Genomic DNA, 13,250 nt, shown 5'->3' with positions numbered 1-13,250 from the left:
ATAAATTATATATATAAAATTAACTAGGTAAAAAAAGAAAGTTTAAAAAAATCATTAGCAAAAACTAGCCAAAAAAAAAAATTAAAAACAAACTAGATTAAACAAAATAACAAAATTAACAAAAAAAAAATAAAAAATAAAAACTAATAAAATTACTGTTAAAAGCATTTAGAAAAAACAAAAAAGACAAAAATAAGCTCAAAATATTAAAAAAAAAAAACAAAAAAAAAAATCAAAATTTTAAAAACATACGTCTTTTCCAATTAAATAAAATTAAAAAACATTCTAAACTTTAAAAAAAATGTGTTTTTGATTTTTAAAAATAAAAATAATTTTTTTTTTATTAAATTTTCATTACTTATTTAAAAAAAAACAAAAAAAAATCATTAAAATTTTTTAATAAAAATTATTAAATTTTAATTTAATAAACAATTTTAATAAAACTTAAATTTTAAATCATTATAATAAGAATTAAATTATTAAAAACACTTATCAAATAATTTTAGTTAAAAAAAAATAAAATTAATGTTTGTATTTTTTTTTAAACGATTTTTTTTTAATTAAAAATAATATATATTAAATTTTATTAAAAATTAAACTATTAAAAAAATTTAACAAAATTTTTTAATAAGAATTAAATTTTTATTTTTTTTAAACTTTCATTTTATAAAAAATAAAATGAAAAAAAAAATTTACGTGCGCCCCCGGCCGTGCCACCCCCGGGCCGCTCGGGGGCCATGGGGCGATTCCCAGAATCGCCCCATGGCCCCCGAGCGGCCCGGGGGTGGCGCGGCAGGGGGCGGGAGTCTGTTGTAGCATGCCACTATGCCGGCCATCAATTACCACATCAATGGCATCATCCATTGCCAGATAGGGCAAGTCTTACCATTTATGCACAGGGTCCTTCCGCGCCCTGATGGATACATGATGGAAGTTTGTTTTAAATTTTTCATAGCCTTGCAGGTTGGCGTACACTATAGTCGAAAATTGCGGTTTGCGATTGATGGCCATGCGGATGTTCATCTCCATCAAGATCCGAAAGATCTTGATATCCTTGACTTGCTGCATGTCCTTGGTCGCCCATAGAGAAGCATACTTCACTACTTCTGGCAGGTCTGCCATGACTGATGGGAATTGGCTGTCCTCTGGCAGCTCCCACGCTACCAGCACAATTGACAGCAAGAGCCACACATAGTGGAATGTATTGCTGAGTTCCTGTGCTTCGCAGTAGTTCGCAAGGAGCTCACTGTAAAGGTAGTCCGACCAATTGAACTAGACTCCTTTAGTGCACTAGGTTGCTAACGCGATGAAAGGTATTGGTACCTCATCGGTGTGACACTTTCTCATCACTTTCCCTGCTAGAATCTGCATGGCTACTATTACAATAGGGCCGCAGATACTAGATATAGCATATTCACGCGTCTTCTTCACCAGTTTAAACTTTTCTTTCATAAACTCTGTAGGGCCTTATCACCACCTTTTCCACCAAATATCATGGCCGAATTCTCTTCTATATATTGAAATCACGTTATCCTGTGAATTAATATATCCGTGATGGGTATTGGCTCCTCCAGCCACAAACGCCCATCATGCACCAAGCACAACAGCTGCTTGATGACCAATACTATCACCAGGGTGCAATTGTAGTGCAACACCCAAAGAAGGTGAGCAACCCTGCCTTGTCTACTCCTCTAAGCCACCTCTGCAGCTCCAATGCGGTCATTCCAGTGTTTGTATTGATGATCCAGCACATCAGTTGCTCAGTCGCTAAGTGTGGGAACATCTCGTGATCAGCCAAGTCCTAGTCCTCAAGTTTTAACAGTGACATCTGTGCCAAGCATGGTCCCTTGAAAATAATGTCATTCGGTAGCAGAGGGGTTTGCAAGGGGGTCTTTCTCTCATCGATGTCTTTCGACACCTTTGTCTTGGGATTGTGCGCAGGGACATACTTAGGAAAGTGAGTAATGGGGTCAATGCTGTGGGCTTCAACCTCCTCCACTTCAACTCCCACATCCCCATCATCCATCACGATGTCTTCGATTTCTTCCTCCTCTAGCTTCAAATTTATGGCTTTGCCCTTCCCCTGTGCGGTGGGCTTCGGTGGGTTTCTTCGTGGTGATGTGCACATCGGTATGGCGGGCTACTTTCCCTTCTTATCCTTCACGGTTTCCTTGAACAATGTAAACTTTGAAACGGGAACTATAAACTCAAAACGGGAACTCTGGCCAAAAAACCCCGAAAAAACATCAAAAACAATGCTAAAAACAAAAAGTGTTGATGCCGGAATAACACTTTTTTTTTTCCAGGATAAATTTTTAACATGTTTAAAAAATGGCGGTGAAAACCAATTTTTTGTGCAAAAATTATCCAAAAAATACCTTCAAAACGAAGTGTTGATGTTCGAATAACATTTTTTTTTTTCTCAATGGTAAATTTTGTGCAGAAAACACCCTCAAAATGAAAAGTGTTGATGCTGGGATAACAAATTGTTTTTCAAGGGTAAAATTTCAACATTTCAAAATAATAGCATAAAATATTTTATCATGACCGCGAAAAACATTAAAATTTCATATAGAAAAAATAAATAAATAAAAATAAAAAATAAAAAAGTTAAAACAATAAAAAACACAAAACAAAAAAAATAAAAATAAAAATAACAAAACATAAATAAAAATATATACTAAAAAAAAAAAAAAAAAAAAAAAAAAAAAAAAAAAACATCAAAAATAAAAATCAATCATAAAAATGGAAATAAAAAACAAAATTAACCAACAAAAAATAAGAATTAAAAAACTAAAAAAAAATACAAATTATAAACAAATAAATAGTAAAAAAACCATATTAAAAAAAAAAAACAAAACAAATATGTAAACTAAAAAAATTTGGGAAAAGAAAAAAATAAACATTAAAAAAATCTCTAAAATTAAGTAGGCAAAAATAAAAAAAAAAACATTAACAAAAAACTAAAAAAAAAATGAAATTAAAAACAAACTAGATTTTAAAAAAAATGGAAAATTAACAAAAAAATATTAAAAACTAGTGAAATTAAAATTAAAATGACGATTACTTAAAAAAATAAATGTATATATATATATATATATATATATATATATATATATCAAAAAATAAATAAAAATTGTTTAAAAAAAATTTGTTTCATAAACCATAAATTCTAAAAAATAAAAAAAATTATATATATAAAATTAACTAGGTAAAAAAAGAAAGTTGAAAAAAATCATTAGCAAAAACTAGCCAAAAAATAAAAATAAAAAATAAAATAAAAACAAACTAGATTAAACAAAATAACAAAATTAACAAAAAAAAATAAAAAATAAAAACTAATAAAATTACTATTAAAAGCATTTAGAAAAAACAAAAAAGACAAAAATAAGCTCAAAATATTAAAAAAAAAAACAAAAAAGAAAATCAAAATTTTAAAAACATACGTCTTTTCCAATAAAATAAAATAAAATAAAATTAAAAAACATTGTAAACTTTAAAAAAAATGTGTTTTTGATTTTTAAAAATAAAAATAATTTTTTTTATTAAATTTTCATTACTTATTTAAAAATAAACAAAAAAAATCATTAAACTTTTTTAATAAAAATTATTAAATTTTAATTTAATAAACAATTTTAATAAAACTTAAATTTTAAATCATTATAATAAGAATTAAATTATTAAAAACACTTATCAAATAATTTTAATTAAAAAAAAAAATTAATGTTTGTATTTTTTTTTAAACGATTTTTTTTTTAATTAAAAAAAATATATATTAAATTTTATCAAAAATTAAACTATTAAAAAAATTTAACAAAATTTTTTAATAAGAATTAAATTTTATTTTTTTTAAAACTTTCATTTTATAAAAAATAAAATGAAAAAAAAAAATTTAAGTGCACCCCCGGCCGCACCACACGCAGACCCCCGCCCCCGGCCGCACCACCCCCGGGCCGCTCGGGGGCCATGGGCCATGGGGCGATTCTGGGAATCGCCCCATGGCCCCCGAGCGGCCCGGGGGTGGCGCGGCCGCAGGCGGGGGTCTGCGTGCAGACCCCCCGCCCCCTGCCGCGCCACCCTCGGGCCGCTCAGGGGCCATGGGGCGATTCCGGGAATATCCCCACGGCCCCCGAGCGGCCCGGGGGTGGCGCGGCACGCAGACCCCCCGCCCCCTGCCGCGCCACCCCCGGGCCGCTCGGGGGCCATGGGGCGATTCCGGGGGTGCCGCTCGAGGGCCATGGGGCGATTCCGGAATCGCCCCATGGCCCCCGAGCGGCCCGGGGGTGGCGCAAAAATTTAAAAAAAAATTTAAAATTTAATTTTTATTAAAATTATTTGTTAATTTTTTTTAATAACTTAATTTTTAATAAAATTTAATATATTTTTTTTCACATAAAAAAAAAAAATTCGTTTTAAATTGTTTTTTTGTTTCAAATAAAAATTGTTTAAATTTTTTTTTATTTTTTGTTTTTAATAAAAACAAAGATTGTTTTAAAAAAAATAAAATTATTTATTTATTTTTAAATAAAATATATATGTTTAATAAAAATAATTGCATTTTTTTTTTTAATAAAAAATAAGCGCTTTTTTGGGTTTTTTTTTTATAATTTAAATTTGTTTTTGTGTTTTTTTTATATTAATTTTACCACCGTTAATTTTCTATTTTTTTTTTAAACTAGTTTGTTTTTAATTTTTTACCTAGTTTTTCCTAATGCTTTTTTTAATTTCTCTATTTTTACTTACTTAATTTTATAAATATATATTTTTTTAATTTTCTTTTTTTTTTTTCCAAAGTTTTTGATGGTTTGTGAGATATTTTTTTTTTTTTTACATATTGTATTTTTTTTTAATATTGATTTTACCATTTTTCTAATTTTTTCATTATTTTTCTATTTCTTTTTTTTAAACTAGTTTGTTTTTAATTTTTTTTTTTCTTTTCCCTAGTTTTTGCTAATGTTTTTTTTTTTTAATTTCTCAATATTTACTTACTTATATATATATATATATATATATATATATATATATATATATATTTTTAATTTTTTTTTCTTTTCCAAATTCTTTTATGGTTTGTGAGATAATTTTTTTTTAACATTTTTTATTTTTGTCTTTTTTACATATATTTTTATATTTTTTTTAGAGACAATTATTTCATTTGGATTGAAAATTTAATTAACGATGTATAAATATGTAGTATATCGAAAATGCAAAATATCGACCTTCTTCTTTAAATATGCAAATCAATAAAAACCCCACTACAAAAAAAATAAAAATTAAAATAAAAACTAGAAAATATGAAGAAGAAGACCACTTCCAAAATTATTAAATTTACGAAATAATTATTTACATTTCATATGTTAGAAAAATTTAAAGTCAAAAAATAGGTTTTTTAAAAAAAGGGTCTGATGCAGAATAACCACTTTTTTAAATCAGCATGAAAATCACTACCATTCTAAAACGCAATGTACATAAAAAAAATTAAAGTTTCAAAAACTATGCTTTAAAAAAACATGTGTGTTTTGCATCACCCCTTTTCAAAATTGGGTCACTTTTTTGCTATCTCTACAAAACGGGTAACAGTAGCAGTTCCCGTTTCAAAGTTTACACTGTTCTTGGTTGGGGTCAGCTTTGCTCTCGGAATCCTTGGTGATTTAGGGACATCAGCTAGTACTTCGACGACCTCTGGAGACGCTACTTCTGCCTCCGTCTCAACTTCCAGCACCGACTCCTCGACTTCCGTATCTATAGCTTCTGTGGGTGACGACATAACGCTTTCAAACAGTGGTCATGATGTCTCTGGTAAGTTTACAAATGTTGGAGTCTCTTTCAAAGCCTCAAAGAATTCTTAGTTCATGAGTGCCTGAGAGCTCAACAACTCAATTCTCAAAATGCCAAGTTTTTTCGTTGGATGGCCACTTGTAATTTATAGGGCATTTTGAATTCAAATCCAACCGTTCCCCAAAAATCTGGTTCATTTATGCCAGATTAGCAGCATATATTCAAGTATAGACACATAAATTTCATCTTAAATGCCAGTTGCCTGCTCCATTTGGCTGCATTTCTACCATCAAATCATGAACAATGACTTTAACAGTCACTTTTCGACCAACCTGTGTGATTTACCCCTGGGTAGCGCAACTCCCTTCACACTGCCACGAACTCTGTGACACTCCTTGCTTTGCATGGTACTCAAATCATGCAGCTCCCCAACGTGGGCAGTGTAGTTCAAACTCTCGTGCCTCCTTTCAGCTGCTTGGAGTGCTAAGATTGTGCTGCCTTCATCTAGTCACATGGTCAGACCACCAGTGTATGGATTCAACTGACTGCCATTCACCTTTCCTGGGAAGGTTTCTCCATTCAATTTGACCAGCTGCGCCACTCCTCCATCGATAATTTCCTTAATGACATAGGTCCCTAACTAGTGCATTCTGAGCTTCCCTGGAAATTTATCAAACTTGCTATCATATAACAAAACTAGTTCGTTTACCTTAAAGGTGCGCAGCTTAATGTTTCAATCATGCCATGCTTTTTCACATTGCTTTTGGACCTATTGGTGAAATCCAGATACAAATCTTTCTTCCTCAAGCTCATCCAGCTGTGCGAGCCTTTCCTCCAGGGCTCCACGATCTGTCATACCCGTGAGCTCCACTATGCATAGACTAGGCAAAATATATTCCATAGGCATTATTGCTTCAACACCATAGACAAGCCTAAACGGAGTTTGTCCGGTCAACTTCTTGCATGTCGTCCGATTATCCCATAGTACTGTAGGTATGCATAGGTCCCAATCACTTCGATGAGCATTGCAAACCTTGGTCAGTGTGTTCTCCAACACTTTATTGAATGCTTCCACCATCCTGTTAGCTTGCAGGTGATAAGGCATGCTCTTCTGGTGATATACCTAAAATTCCTCCGTTAGCGTGTTGATCATCTCATTCTAAAAGTGCATACTACGATCATTCATCAAGATATTTGGAAAACCAAATTTTTTTAGTACATACTCAAAGAGGAACTTTGCAGTAGTCGCGCCTGTGCAATCCTTCATAGGCCGTGCCTCTACCCAACAAGTCAAACACTGCATCACAGTGATAATGTACCTCGCCCCCATTTTTCCTTGGGGCTGAATGGGTCCCACAAAATCTATCGCCCATTTCTCAAAGGGTTTCAATGTCATCTGTGGATTCAAATGCATCTCATCCCTCCATGATGACTTGCCAGTCCTTTGACACACATCATAGAACTTGCAATATTCTTTTGAGTCTTGATGGAGGGTTGACCACCACAACCCTGTGCGTAGAATCTTATGCGCGGTCTCTCTCCCTACATAATGTCCTCCTGCGGCGCCCCCATGAGCGTTCACAATGATGCCGCTTCTTTTAAAATCAGATACATACCATCATAGTATCTCATCAGACCCCATTTTGTAATGATGCCTAGCAATGACAGAGAAATCTTCTGCGTGCACCACTAACTCCTTATTTTGTAGGATGGTGTATCCTTCTGGGGCAGTTCCTATCATCAGGAAGTTTATTATATCCTCAAAATGACCATCCGTGATGCGTACTGCAAATAGTTGCGCGTTAGGCAATCCCTCCTCTAAGTTAGTGGGCTCTTCCCCTATTTAGATACATGACAGATGGTTTGGTCTCGCGTTTAGTCGTCCAAGCTTCACAATGACTTCAAAATAATACTCCCAGAGCAATAACAACCACCAACAGATTCTCCCCCCCCCCCCAACAGAGGCTTACTTACTAGGTATTTCAGTGTGGAGTGATCTGTATACACCTTAAAATGACCACCCAGCAAGTAGTTTCTAAACTTCTGGAGTGTGTATACCATAGCTAACCCTTTACGCTCTGTGGTGGAATAGTTCTTCTCCACATTAGATAACCTCCTGCTTGTGAATGCTATAGGATGGTCCAAGTCTCCTTCGTCAACCTGCATTAGTACTTCTCTTAGCGCTATACACAACGCATCGACATGTACATTAAACTCCTTCTTCTAATCTGGGAAGAATAAAATCGGCATGGTGTCCATCTTTTCTTTCAATACATCCAAGCTCTTCTTACAGTCCTCGTTCCAGCAGAATGTGACATCCTTCTTCAACAACTTCTCCATAGGCGCAGTGATCTGGGCATAGCCTTTGATGAACCTCCTGTAATATCCTATATGTCCTAGGGTAGCATGCAGCTGTTTCACACTCCTCAGTGCTTCCAAGTTTAGTATCACCACAATCTTCGCGGGATCCACCATTAATCCCTGTCTACAAACCACATGACCTAGCAGGGTCCCAAAAGGAACACAAAACAGGCACTTCTTCAGAATGAGTGTTATATGGTATCTTCAGCATGTATCTAGCATCAGGCATAAATTGGCGACATGGTGTTTCACCAGCCCAAACACAGTCGAGTCGTCAAAGTATACTTTCGTAACTCATGAATAAATTGCTTGAATGCAACAACGACTACACGCGAAAAAATCACAGGCGCATTCTTCAATCCAAACGGCTTTACAGTGTATTGGAAACAACCCCACTCAGTCGCGAAGGTCGTCTTGCACCTATCCTCCAGCACGATTTTGATTTGGTGGTACCTAGAGAACCCATCATTGAAGGAATATGCTTCCTGGCCACCTACATTTTCCAACACTTCATCCGCAAACAAAGTCGAGAAAGGATCATGTACGCAAGCATCATTCAACTTTCTGAGATCAACGCATATCCTTATTTCATACTTTTGCTTCTTCTCCTGTACCACCATTGGGCTTACCCAGTCAGATTCTTCCACAGGCTCAATGATGCCTACCGCGAGAATCTTATCTAGCTCTAAGTGGACCTTCTCCTTATACTTCAGATTGAGATGGTAAGGTCTTTGCTTAATTGGCTTCGCATCGGTTTTCAACGTGATCTTCATAACACTTAGGTCTTCGATTATCCCTTTTAGATCCGTAAACTTGGTAGGGAATAAATCCTGGTATTCGTGGAGTAATTCAACGACCTTATCCATTGTCACGTTGTCCCAGTAGTCTCCAATCTTTGCAAATTTGGGCTTTGCCTCCATACCGATGTTTACTTGTTTCATTTTCAACGGCGCAGTTATATCATGATTCTCAATCTATGATCCTTCAACCTTGCAGTGGCTTTCTGTTTTATGGATTTTAATCTTTCATGGATCCTCATCTTCTTATTTAGCGATTACGTTATAGCATTCCAGCACGTGACTCAACTGACTAGCCCATTCAGGGTGAGTCAATTCCAAAGGCTCCTGTGGTATCCTAAAGATTTTTGCTTTCACCTCTTGGAGCACCTCATCAGTACAGTCAAACCCGTCTTCAAAACTAAATTTCATTATGAATCCTTTGCGCAAAATATCCCATTCACCTGTACCATGGCGAAGCTTCCTTTCTACGTACCAGTTCATGAGGACAACATCCAGGGTGTGACAGAATAAGTGCACCCATTCAGGTTGGGGCTTCTCTCCATAAGCTTGAGCCTATTTGGCCAAGTGCGTACACTCGTCATCTGCCCATCATACTTATCTGTCATTCATACCTTCAGCTTCCCAAAGCATGTTCTCATCATCCTTTTACATTCACACCAATCATCAAAGCTTCCCTTATGCATAGCCCACCATATTGCAGGCATAGCGCACAATGCCCAGTCCAACGACCAGGAGTGCTGCTTTTCTAGTACCTCCCTATCAAATGCATCCAAAAATATATCTACATGATTCAGGCCATCCTAAGTGGGTAAATTTCTTACCTCTGATGACACATAGTGCAATGACCGGGTCATCATGTTACAACTCATTTTAGTTACTTCATGTAACCGATTCTTCTAGCGCTCTAATTCTTCATCAGAGTCCGAAGTGCAGGAAATCTTGTGATCCCACGTAATTTGTCTATCCGTTATTGGATTCACCCAGTCTTGGCTCATGCTCTTATCTTATAGATACAGTCCAAATCGTCATCGCTCTCATAATCGTGGACTGGTTCAGTATAGTGTGATCCTTCAGTATGATCTAGGGGTATTATTACGCGTAGCAATTTCTTCTCAAATATCATCTTTCACTTCTTTAGGTTGATTAAACCATTCATATCGGTAGCCCAATCAATTCCCAGGAGCACAGGATAGGGGTTGATGTCATCCACAATTTCTATTACCTCAAATTCAGCCAGCATACTCACACCTTCAATATCTGCAGTCACCCCCTGTAGTTGCCCCATGGGGATGATCTTTTGCTGGTTTGGCATCCTTAGCTGAATTGGAGACAATTGTAGCATGGGTCTCCCCATCCATTGCCAAGTCTGCTTTAATAGCACGTCTGCATCTAACCCAGGTCCAAAATAACTTGATCCATTTCATTCTCTCCTATCTACGTGGCTCACCTGGAGCATTTTGAGAGCATCTATTTATAAGCTCCCGTTACCCCTTCACATCCTTACTATCACGCAATAACTTCATGTAGGTCTCCAGGAAGGTTGTAAGCATCGAAGGGTCAATCTCCTAATTGGCATTATCCTTTCTTCCCAAGGTGGAGGCCTCAAAGAAGCTCTTCTTTACTTCCATGAATGTTTCATGTGCACACTCAAAATCGAACTCAAACACCTTCGCCGATGCTTTGCGAACCCATGTACTATCTTCGAGTTGTTTCCCCTTGTAAGCTCATGTTGTGATTCCACTTCAGAGCACTATATTCATGTTCAGATCTTCTTCACGTGGATTAGGCCTCATCATTTATAGGTTCTGAGTTAGCTGAGGTGGTAGCGCCCTTTCTTCATGTATCCTCGCTATCAGTGTAGGACAGTCTTCCGTTTCATGGTCAAACAGGGTGCAATATTTGCACGAGGGCCATGTTGGGTTAGTGCAATCACGAGCATAATGTCCTGGTCCTCTGCAATTATAGCTGTTGGATGCAGTATAGGGTCTATAAATGTACCAACATTTAATTTGTCAATCTGGAGATTTCATGAACTTTGAGACACAACACTGGAAATGCGAGAGAGAGTCCTTGGTAACCTGCAAAACAAATTCTAGTCTATCTTGCGATTAATCTTGAAAATAAATGTAACCCTGCACTAGTGCGAAAAACACCAATCCTGCACTAGTTTGAGAATCACCAATCCAAACAATTAAAAGCATGTGGGAAAGTAAAAGAAATCAATGTGAACAGAAATTCTAATTGCAAGTAAACAAAAGGGAAAGTAGAACTAGAAATCAAGCGGTGCCAGCACAATAACGAAAACACTGTAAATGCTGGAATAAATTCCAAAGTAATTTAAACTATTTTTCTTGCACTAATTCTGCCTGTACTAATTCTGCTTGCACTAATTCTACCTACACTACTGTATACTGTAACAAGCTTGCACTAATTATGTGTAAGAACAATCTAGAAGTTAAAGGAAACCATAATATTAATGAAGAATTTATCAATTCAAACATCTAGTTTCTATATTTATAAATATCGGCTCAGAAAATGTAAAAATCACAACTTTAAATATAAATTAATAGATCGGGCTTAATTTACAGAATTAGAATTAGAGCTCATAATGGTAGAGCCTATCTTATGGATTCGGACAATCTAGAGGGCGCAATCATTGTTTAAAATATTTCAGGTGCAAGTATAATTAATAATGCAGCAAATGAAACAGAAACAAATTGAAACAACTCAAATTAAACTTATAACTTGGCATAATGGATTGCAACAAATCAAATTAATTTTTGGGAATAAAACGTCTACAGTAAGTTAGATAACATCAATCGAAGGCAGAAGTAAATTGTAAAGAAATCAAATTCACACAGTAAACAAACAAGAATTGAAATTCTATTTAAAAGATGAGAGAGGTGTCGAGCTGTCTGGTAGCCAACCCAGCCAACTTTCACCCTCTTTGTGTGTCTGGTTCACACAGAAATTCAAATCATTAGATGCAATAAATAAGTAGATAGAACATGGATAAAAATTGCCTCAATTAATTACTGAAAACAGTCTTTTACATAATGCAGACATCGACTAATCATAACAAGTAGGAGAAGCATTCCACACTAAAATCCACATGCTGCTACATTGGAAAAGATTCTCCTCCCTTCTTCCCTATGCCTGTGTGTGCTTCTGCCCTCTGCTTAGTTGATTGACTAAAATTAATTAGCTAGGCTTGGAGTCGTAGCTCTTCTTTAATAATCTTTTTACATTCCAAACTTGGCATAAAACAAGCCAATCCTTTGAAAACATCATGGGGATTGAATCCCAACTAATTATCATTAATAGAATATTAGTACAACCATTTCCCTACTGAAATAATGGAGATTTACCACAAATTTCCCAAATCTGGGCATTTTCTAAGATTCTGGAAAAGTTGGTATTTTTAACAAACTTCCTCCAAAGCCCCCTTCATATCTCCTTAACCATTACGAATTTTGGAAAACGGCCTGAGGCTTATTCAACCTCTTATTCTAGGAGAAAAACCCATGTTTCAGAATTATGAGACTCACTATGATCGACGTGGAAATCGAGCTGTAAATAGGCAGTCTGGAAACTGCTACAAATTCAAGGTTGTAGCATTACTTATTCTCTAAATATAAATCTGTATGACCTGGGTGTGTCTTAGCTTATGTGGAAGTGTTCAAATGACATTTTGATCATAAATCTCTTTCAGATTCTCTCATAAATGTGTCAATGTATGAAAGCCCCAAATTGGTGGAGGCACATTGTAAAACTTGCACTGGTGCAGGCACGCTAACTACAGTGGTGCAGGCATGCTGTAAGAACTGAATTGGTGCAGGAATATATTGCATAGTGCAGGTAGGTAAGTGTAGGTTCAAAACATGATCAAATCAACTTTAACCTGCAACATACAAACCTTTATTAAACTTCCATTAATGGTATTTTAATCCCGTTAAAACAAAAGAAATAACAAATACTTGCAACAACAATCATTTAATGAAACAGTAGCATGATAGGGTTTGAGTGAAAAATGAGACAAAACTGAGGCCCAACATCCCCCCATGCTGACCATCTTGCATGTCCTCATGCAAGAAAATCTGGTATCGTTACTCCTTTGTTAAAAACAAAATTAGAAACATGTAAAACATTATGCAATTCTACATGATTACATTTCCTGCACTTGATAAAGCTTGCTCTTAAAAACAGAGTGTGTGATAGACTCTTTATTTACTTAAACTGATTTCAAGAAAACCTAAACAAAAACTACCATGGAATAACTAAATTGCAAGGATGGTGTTATTACTTAAGAAG

Source organism: Pinus tabuliformis, chromosome 5_2 (assembly GCF_031772625.1).
Source record: "Pinus tabuliformis cultivar Carrire ecotype Pingquan chromosome 5_2, CPIR1, whole genome shotgun sequence".
NCBI classification, from domain to species: domain Eukaryota; kingdom Viridiplantae; phylum Streptophyta; class Pinopsida; order Pinales; family Pinaceae; genus Pinus; species Pinus tabuliformis.
The sequence above is the reverse complement of the archived record's forward strand: the minus strand, read 5'-3'. Positions refer to the sequence as shown.